At 51.2% G+C, this 9,881-nt stretch overlaps 1 protein-coding gene across 1 annotated transcript in view; it reads left to right on the forward strand.

Annotated features, from left to right (window-relative positions):
• The window catches only part of LOC119973973, a 30,051-nt gene extending 20,557 nt beyond the window's left edge, over positions 1-9,494 (forward strand). The window contains exon 3 of the mRNA XM_038812698.1: positions 9,473-9,494. The gene's annotated coding sequence lies outside the window, so the exon portion shown is untranslated. The remainder of the gene's footprint in view (positions 1-9,472) is intronic.
• The last annotated feature ends 387 nt before the right edge of the window (positions 9,495-9,881 follow it).

Here is a 9,881-nt window from a genome sequence, read left to right on the forward strand (position 1 = left end):
GGGGGCTGCCATCTTGGCCGCCAGCTCCGGCACCGACCAACACGTGCGACCGATGGGGGCGGCCATCTTGGTCGCCATCTTCGCCCCAGCCTGACACTTGCGACTCATGGGGGCTGCCATCTTGTGACTCCATCGACCACACAGACTACCTGCAGCTGGGCACAGTCACCCTTGACAGTCACCAGCCAAAACAGCTGAAGAACTCCATAATGGTCGTCCGGGTTAACGGGCACGAGACCCCCTATCTATTGGACTCCGGGAGAGCTTTGTCCACCCTGACACGGTAAGGCGCTGCTCCCGCCACACCTACCCAGCCTCCCAAACAATCTCACTTGCCTCGGGGTCCCATTCGGTTCAGATCCAGGGGTACTGTATCGCCAATCTCCTGGTGCAGGGCGAAGAGTACGCTCGTTTTAAGCTCTACGTGTCCCCCCCCCCCCCCCCCCCCCCCCCACTGCTCGGTTTGGACCTTCAATGTAACCACCGAAGCCTGACCTGACAGTTCGGCAGACCCTTGGCCCCCTTGACCTGACAGTTCGGCAGACCCTTGGGCCCACCTCACGGTGTGCACCCTCGCGACCCTCAAGGACTCCCCCCACCTTCACTCTTTGCGAACCTAACTCCTGACTGTAAGCCCATCGCCACCAGGAGCAGGCAGTACAGTTCGCTAGACATGACATTTATCAAGTCGGAGGTCCAGCGACTGTGAGTGAAGGGATCATCAAGGCCAGCAACAGCCCCTGGAGAGTGCAAGTGGTGGTCGTCCGGACCGAGAAAAAGAATCGGATGGTTGTGGACTACAGCCAGACAATGAACCAATTCACGCAACTGGATGCGTACCCCTTCCCCCGTATAGCGGAGATGGTCAACCAGATCGTGCAGTACCGTGTGTTCTCAACGGTCGATCTGAAGTTGGCATACCACCAGCTCCCAATCCGCCCGGAAGAGCGCCACAACACTGCTTTTGAAGCAGCCAGCCGACTCTTCCACTTCCTCAGAGTCCCCTTCGGCGTCACTAACGGAGTCTCGGTCCTTCAGAGAACGATGGACCGAATGGTGGACCAGTACGGTTTGCGGGCTACATACCTGTGCTTGGACAATGTGACCATCTGCAGCCATGACCAGCAGGACCATGACGCCAACCTCCAGAGGTTCCTCTTGGCTGCTCAATCCCTCAATCTCACATACAATGAAGAATAGTGCATCTTCCGTACTACCCGACTACGATCCTCGGCTATGTCGTGGAGAACGGAATCCTAGGGCCCGACCCCGCCCGTATGCGCCCCCTCGCAGAACTCCCCCCTCCCCACAGCCTCAACGCCCTAAAACGATGCCTGGGGCTGTTCTCCTATTACGTCTTGTAGCCATGCTGGCCACGCAAAATGGACACTGAGCCAAACTAAAATGGAAGGCTGCTGGGAAACAGACAGTTCAGCCAGAACAGCAGTCTGCAAAGAGCAGTTTGCATTCTGCAGCAGCAGGAACCAGTTTGGGCTCAGGTGAAAAGACCTTAGTTAGGTGCAAATGGCAAAACGCTTTGCATGCTAATGAGGCCATCAGACTTGAACACCCACACAATAGATACATTTGGTTCTGAATGGACACATTCCAATCAAGACCCAGACATCGAGGCACCAGAAACCTCCAAACAAAAGGACATAAGAAACGCCCCCTCCATCACGGAGACCCCCTCGCATTGGGGAACTAATCCAGTATCGATAAGAAATTGATCCAATAGGTAGAGCCCGCCCAAGAAGAGGGAAGGACAACGGAACCCCTATAAAAGATAGGGACCTCGTGTTGTCCGGTCTGTTAAACCCGTGCTCCGGCTCCGACTGACACCTGGTATCCTGACTCCAGCCGTTGAGCACCAGCCGCCGAAACCGTAAGTTCAACGCTCGCTACGCGATCCAAGCCCACTAGACTCCCAAGTGCCAGAACGCTTGCTGAAGGCTGCAGACAAAACCAGGACGAAGGCCTCGTTCTCTGACCTTGCCTGTTCCTGTTAGATAAGTATTCTGTTTGCTTAAGTTTAGTTATAGCTTAGTCTCTTAGTGTGTGCATGAGCATTTATTATTAACTGTATAATAAATATTGATCGTTTGAACTTGACTAATCGGTGTATCGTCTTTATTACTTTGAATTTGACCTTGGAATACTTGTGACGTTGCCTATACGGCAACTGGCGACTCCAGAGCTAAATAATTACATAGAACAGAGCCTAGCAGTGTTAAGCACACGTCGAACTCGGAGGCGTGTTAATACACTCCAATAAACGCGTTTTACGCCCATAGTAAAACGTGCAACATTTAGTGGCGACATCCGCCGGGACCCTGTTGTAAGTGGAAACACCACAGTGTCCAGGACCCTGAAATTTGAATTTGAACTCCAAATTGCAGAGAAAGAAAGAGATCACAAGTATTCAAGGTGTTCAAAATAATAAGCGAAATTCGGAAGTGTGTTTAGTGCATGCGTACTAACAGGGCTGTAAGGTAAAACTGAAAGCTTTTTGTTGCGACAAACCTTCGGTAGTTTTGTGATCGGAAAATAGCGTAAGCCGTACCCTTTTTACGAAACACCACCCCAGCAACCCCCTGTTCCAAATTATAAAAAGAGAGTCAGAGGAAATGGCCATGCAGGCAATGGAACGTCTGATGGATCCAGCAAAGTTTGTGGTCGCAGCGACCAGCAGCAGTAGCAGGGTAGGCCAGTGTCCCACGTGGGAGCTGGAACTCCGCAAATATCTGCAGGGAAAGGGATGGCCCCTTTGGAAAGAGTTTTGTGCAAATGAGGAGACAGGTCCCGGAAGTATAGGTCATACTTGGTGGGAGAACCTCTCTCAAATACACAAAAAGAGTTTAGGTAAAGCACGCAAGCCGATGGCGATTGTGTCCTGCTTGGCACAGTTGCGAGGCGCAGAGGAGGTCATCAGGACGCTCCGGGCAGATTTAGAGGAAAGGAACCGAATGAGTAAGGTCGATGTCAGGGACATCGAGAAAGAAAACCTGGAATTAAAAGGGAAGTTGGCAGAGAAGGATAGAGAGGTGGATGATGCCAAGAGGGCTCACCAGTCTTGTCTAGCTCATCTGAACAGTTCCCAGACCCAGTATGAGAAAGCCTATCAGGACGTGCAACGTGCCGTTCTGATAAGACAGGAATCGGAAAAGCAGGTGGAGGCATTGCAGAGGCAATGTTCCGATCTCAAAGCAGCTTTGAGAGCACTCCACGCTGCAACGACCGAACAAAGACAAAGCACAGTTGACCACGCGAAATGCAGGAAACAGATTGCGGAACTGCAATCTCTGCTTTCGGTGCAGAATGGCTTCCAAAGCACCTTTGGAGCACAGTTAGATGGGGAAAATGCCCCAGATTGGCAGGAATTAAGCGAGACAGCGCAGCGTTATGTTCAGGGAACATGTGCGCCCGCAGCTCAGCAGAAACGACAGGCACCCCAACCCCCCACAGCTCAGACCATAACCGCACCCATGAATCCCGTAACCACACAGAGGAAAGCCGAATCAGAAGGCGCCCCAGACATAACTTACACCACCCCTTTAACAGTAACCCAGCTAAGGGACGCTTGTGAAAAGATCACTCCGTTCCTCCCCACCGCAGACCCCCACCAGTTTTTCGCTAAAGTTAAACAGCAGGCTACCATGTACGGCCTGGATGAGAGAGAGCAGGTTAAGCTCACCGTGCTGAGTTTAGACCAAAGCGTAGTGGCAGCCCTCCCCGACCCACAGAACGTGGCAGGAGGCAGCCTAGAGGAGATGCACACTGCCATTTTAGATGCCATCGGGTACAATAGAGGTGACCCCGTAGAAGGATTGAATAAGTGCAGGCAGAAGAGATCCGAACACCCCACAGCATTCGCAGGAAGGCTGTGGATTCATTTCAGCGCAGTTTTCGGACAGCTAGATAGAGCGCATTTAACCCGCGAAAACATGGTTAAGTGGACGCGCACAATTATCTCACACGCAACAGAAGCAGGACAGAGCGCTTGCAATAGTTATGACCCCTCAGAAGAGGCCCATAACGAAAAATGGGTCCTGAAAAGATTGTCCCGCGCTTGGGAGCAATCGCTTCAGGCAAAAGGAAAAGTTAGATCCCCAGAAGAGGCTCAGGCTGCTGCAGACATCCAAGCAGTCAGAGAGCACCAGAAGCCCGCATGGGTAAATGAAGGCAAGAGCAGCCCTCAACAGAAAGGACAGGAATGCTATAACTGTGGACAGTTAGGGCATTGGGCAAAAGAATGCCAAGCACCCCAGCGATCTCAGAGAGGCCAGCAGACAGGCACTCTGAACCGCAACAAAGCAAAACCCATCCACAATGTAGCAGTACAGTCAGGACCCACCAATGTGGACGAGACGAACTGACGGTGTTCGGGCTCCCCCACTTGGGTCTGTGACACACTATGGGACTCATCAGGGAGGCCCGTAGTCACGGCAAAAGTCAAAGGGAAGCCCATAGAGTTACTGTGGGACACAGGAGGATCCCGCACCACCATTAACTCCACAACCACGGCACACGCAGACACGTGGCCGACCACCTCCACCATCACACTTAGCGGGTTCACCGGACACTCGCAGCAGGGACATATCACAGCACCCGTAGCGATCCAGCTAGGGAACATTAGCACAAGGCACCCCGTAGTTTTAGTAAATCTTCCCCGGACAGCAGAGCACATCCTGGGGATAGATTTTATGAACGCTCATAGCTTGTCGTTCGACCCAGTGAACCAGTGTGTCTGGCGAATGGCGAGATCAGACAGAGCCCCAGCCACCCTCACAGTAGGAGACTACGCTAATCGGATTAGCGCAGTGGGAGAGTACTCATTCGACCTGACTACACTCCACACCGACAGACAAATTAAGGCCCTACTAAACAAACACAGGACAGCATTTGCAAGTCACCGTCATGACTGTGGCAGAATGACTGGACAAGTTCATGTTACCGGACAGGACCCCCGACCGCAAAAGCAGTATAGGTTTCCCCTTGAAGCAGAGGTGGAAATAGAAAAGGTTATAGGCAGCTTGTTGGACCAAGGTGTACTGAGAACGGTAGCCTCCACCAACAATGCCCCTATTTGGCCAGTGAGGAAGCCCGATGGATCATGGCGTCTGACCATCGATTATCGGGAACTCAACAAAGTAACCCCCGCAGTAGCCCCAACGGTAGCTACTAGTCCCGAGACCATGCTCAAGCAGGGTCTCAACGCCAAGTTCTTCACGGTATTGGACATCAGTAATGGATTCTGGTCAATACCATTGGCAAAAGCGTGCCAATACAAATTCGCATTCACTTTCAAAACTCAGCAGTACACGTGGACATGCCTCCCACAAGGATTCCACAATTCACCCTCCATTTTCCACCGACAGCTGGCAAGTGGATTAGAAAAATTTTCCCGACCCGAATGTCTGGTACAGTATGTAGACGACCTACTACTGCAGACAGACACAAAGGCAGAGCACATTTCGCTTCTGGCCGAACTCCTGGAACTCTTAACTGAAATTGGCTGTAAAGTTAACCCGAAAAAGGCCCAAATATTGGAAAGTAAAGTGATGTATTTGGGAACAGTCATCACGCACGGCAAACGCGAGATCGAATTCAAAAGAATTGATTCGATCGTCAAATTGCCCCTTCCCCAGAATGTATCAGCCCTCCGGTCGTTTTTAGGACTGGTTGGCTATTGTCGGAACCACATCGACGGATTCGCGACAAAAGCCGCCCCACTTTCAGACCTCCTTAAGAAAGGAGCCCCCTGGGAATGGCTTCCGCAGCATACAGGCGCTGTGGAAGAGTTAAAACGAGCCCTTAGTGCAGCACCCGCGCTGCTAGTCCCCGACCAACTTTCACCGTACGCAATAGAGGTAGCGAGCACCGATCTGACCCTCTCGGCCGTGTTGCTTCAGGAACGGCACGAGCAGCTAAGACCAGTGGCTTATGCCTCCCGACTGTTAGACCCGGTAGAACAAGGATTTTCGGCCTGTGAGAGGCACCTCCTTGCTGTCTTCTGGGCAGTGCAGTATTTCTCATACATCACCGGACTAAACCCCATCACCATTCTAACCGAACATACACCCACACAGCTACTACTAGACGGTCGACTGAAGGACGGTTCAGTTAGCCAGATTAGGGCAGCTAGGTGGACCCTACTTTTACAAGGACGGGACATTACAGTGAAACGGACACGCACACACACATACTTAGCAGACAACCTCCAATACCCCGGACAGCCCCATGACTGTGAAATTGTAGCTCCCCTGCATAACACAGGACCCTTTTTAGCAAAAACACCCCCCAGGAAGATAGGGAACCCGAAACAAAGCCCCCAGCCCACAGACACGTGTGGACCCTTGAGGATTTATGTAGACGGTTCCTCCACAGTTTTAAATGGTGAGCGTATCACAGGATGCGGCATCTATGTAGAGGACGCGCAGGGGCGCGCTCTCGAAGAGATAGCTCTTAAGTTACCAGGTCACTTAGGCGCGCAGGCAGCAGAGCTAGCAGCCATAGCGTACATAGTGGACCACCCCGATTCTTTCCCCAGCCCAGCAGACATATATTCAGACAGCTTATATGTCTGTAATAGCTTGACAGATTTTCTACCCCTGTGGAGGACACGAGGTTTTGTCTCCGCAGACGGGAAACCCCTTCCATCAGCCCCTCTACTCCAGCATATTTTAGCAAAAGCGAAGGACAGGACCTTCGGCATAATAAAAGTAAGAAGTCACCATAGGTCATCACCCCCTGGGAATGTAAAAGCCGACGCGTTGGCTAAGGCAGGTTCCAGGAGAGGACACTTATGGACCCCCCCAGCTAGCGCACCAGCTAGCGCCCCTGTGAGCGCAGTCCAAGTCTCACAGACTGATATTAAAGATCTCGTGGCAGCACAAAAACAAGACGGAGACCTCAGGGAGGTTTTCAAGGGAAATTTTGTGCCTGCTTACGAGCACTTTAAACACACACTGACCACACATGAGGGTGTGATCATTAAGGACCAACTTTATGTGGTCCCACAGCAGGACAGGAATCAGATGATTGCCTTGTTCCATGACGGACACGGGCATCAGGGAATTGATGCAACAACGAGGCACCTCAGGCAACTCTGTTGGTGGCCTAATCTCAGGAATGATGTAACGCACTACATAGAGAATTGCCTGATTTGTGCTCAGAATAACCCGGAGCGGTATTCTAAGAAGGCACAACTTCGGCATACTCGCCCAGTTAACGGCCCTTGGACAAACCTCCAGATCGATTTTATAGGTCCATTGCCCCCTTGTCGGAATGGCTATAAATACGTTCTGGTGGTGATAGATACCTTTACCAAGTGGGTAGAGGCATTTCCCTCACGAACAAATACAGCAAAGACAGCTGCAAAGATCCTGACCCACCACATCTTCACGAGATGGGGTTTACCCCGAAGTATCGATTCGGACCAGGGATCTCACTTTACAGGACGGGTCATGACGAACGTCCTGACAATATTCGGAATCAAACAGAACTTCCACATTGCGTATCATCCACAGTCCAGCGGGATTGTGGAGCGCATGAATCGGACCCTAAAAACTACCCTTAGGAACATGGTTCAAGAGAACAATTCCACATGGGATTCAGTGCTCCCATTTGCACTTATGTTCATAAGGAACACGGTCTCCACATCGACAGGATACACACCACACACACTCATGACCGGACGCCCTATGAAAGGTACAGAATTCCTTTTAGGACTGGACATGACAAGCCCCGAAGTGACGGCCCTCACGCATGAAAAGGCAGTTAAAGATCTAGTTGAGACTGTGAGGTCTGCACAGCTCGCAGCCGCAGTCCAGCTAGGGAAACGCCGACAGCAACGGACTGCCTGTTTCAATAAGACCGTCCACACCACAGAATTCCAGGTTGGGCAACAGGTAATGTTATCTGTTTATAACCCCAGCAGTTTTTTGGCTCCAAAATATTCCGGTCCCTACTCAATTTCGGACAAAATTAGCCCCTCCGTTTACAGGATAAAGTATCCTAATGGGAAGACCGCGTGGTTCCATATAAACCAGTTAAAGGCATATGGAACACAGGCCAACCATGCTCACCATGTCCTGCTGGATGCAGCAGAACACTTCACCCCGCCCACCAGAGACACTTTTCCACCATCCCCCTCACAGACCAGTTCATCCACGGACTCGCCCACGACTCCGCCCACAGACCACTACAGACCACGCCCCGACACGCCCACAAGCTGCCACAGCAGAGACAGCAGGACTGACACTGACTCTGAAGACAGCGACACCACACAGCCATACAGCCCACACTGCACCAACTACGACCCCGACTCCAGTGACCCCATGGAAGTCACCTACCTCAAATATCCAGAACCACCACCCGACCCCGACTACCCCGACAACACACTCGACGCTACACAATGGCACAGGGACAATTCCTACAGACTTGTCCGCAATGACGAGAGTGACCCCCGGTCACACAACTCCAAAATAGCATGCCTGATCCACACAAGGGTGTGGGATCCGGGAGAGCAGGACGACACGGTGTCTGACTCCCGACACGGCAACCCCTTTGTGACCCTGTTCACAGAGGCAGAATCAAAGTGAGGTGTCCAGATGATGTAAGATAGGAATTGTTTGAGGGAAACGATGTCCTTTCTGATGGAACCTGCACGTATGTTTGTCTTCGTTTTATGTTTGTTTGTTTTCAGGAATGTACATTGTTCAGCTGGAGGATGGACATCTTCTTTTCAGCTGAAAAGATTGTGACCACCTCACATGCACGTTAGTTTGTCCGCAGATACCTTTGAGAACTTCGGTTTGATTGGAGATCTTTTCCAAAGTTGTAACACTTGTGACAGCCTGGTGAGCAGCTCACCGTATCGTCTAAAATATCTGAAGACCAGCTCATGTCCTCAGTTGGAGCATCTTGGCTCCCTTGGTTTCTTTTTTAGGTGCCCCTCTATTCGGCGAAATAGAGGCTGCAAGTCATGGTAAACACATTCGTACCCGTTTTTCCAGGTTACTCAGGCAGTGGACAAACGGCACTGAGGACCCGCCCTGTCTGAGAACCAACCCTTGGTCAGCCAAGCTCGGGTATGGCACAGCACGCCCTACCCGGGGATCCCATCCAACTCGTACCCGTAGCGGCCCATACGCAACTCATTCGGATGTTTATTTCCAAGTTTGTTTTCATTTTACGTTAGGTAGCCCTTCGGCCACCATCCCACATGCTATTTACATCCGGGAACATTCGGATGGTAAATCAGCAAAGCCTGCGAGACGGCTCGCAGAAGGAAGGATTGTTAGGTGTATGCTGGTCTTTAAATTCGCTTTTTGAAAAAAAAAATGAGGGGAGTCACAGGGTGTGACTTAGCCAGTCATTTTAAAGGGTCAATTGGGTTTTGAAAGACAGATGCACTAACAAGTAAAGGTCTTAAACTGTGTATTGACAGATACTGTGCTTGATCCCAAAGGTTTCAAAGGACGAGACAGAGGTCGAAGCCAGGATTGTCAATACCGGAGGAAGAAGGAAGAGAAAGAAGAAGAACAGCAAAAGGATGGAAGCCCACTTATTACTGTTTAATGTCATATGTATATGTGTGGAAACAAGACACGTTTCCCCCACAACCCCCACCGTAAATGTTAGTACAACAAACCCCCAGTGCTCAGCTCTGATCAGCGAGGTTCAGACCTGGTGTACTAAATTCATGACGTGGTACTCCATGTCCTACATAATCGAATCACTGTTGGTGATCGCGATCCTCACCATCCTAGTGCAGACCCTCAGGTTGAGGAAATGGAAGAGGAGAGCCTCTCGTTCCAGCACCTCACCCATCTATAGAGTGCAATCCCCCATCTTCGGATTCCACCAAACCCCTCAAC

This window comes from Scyliorhinus canicula, chromosome 11 (assembly GCF_902713615.1).
Source record: "Scyliorhinus canicula chromosome 11, sScyCan1.1, whole genome shotgun sequence".
Classification (NCBI taxonomy): Eukaryota; Metazoa; Chordata; class Chondrichthyes; order Carcharhiniformes; family Scyliorhinidae; genus Scyliorhinus; species Scyliorhinus canicula.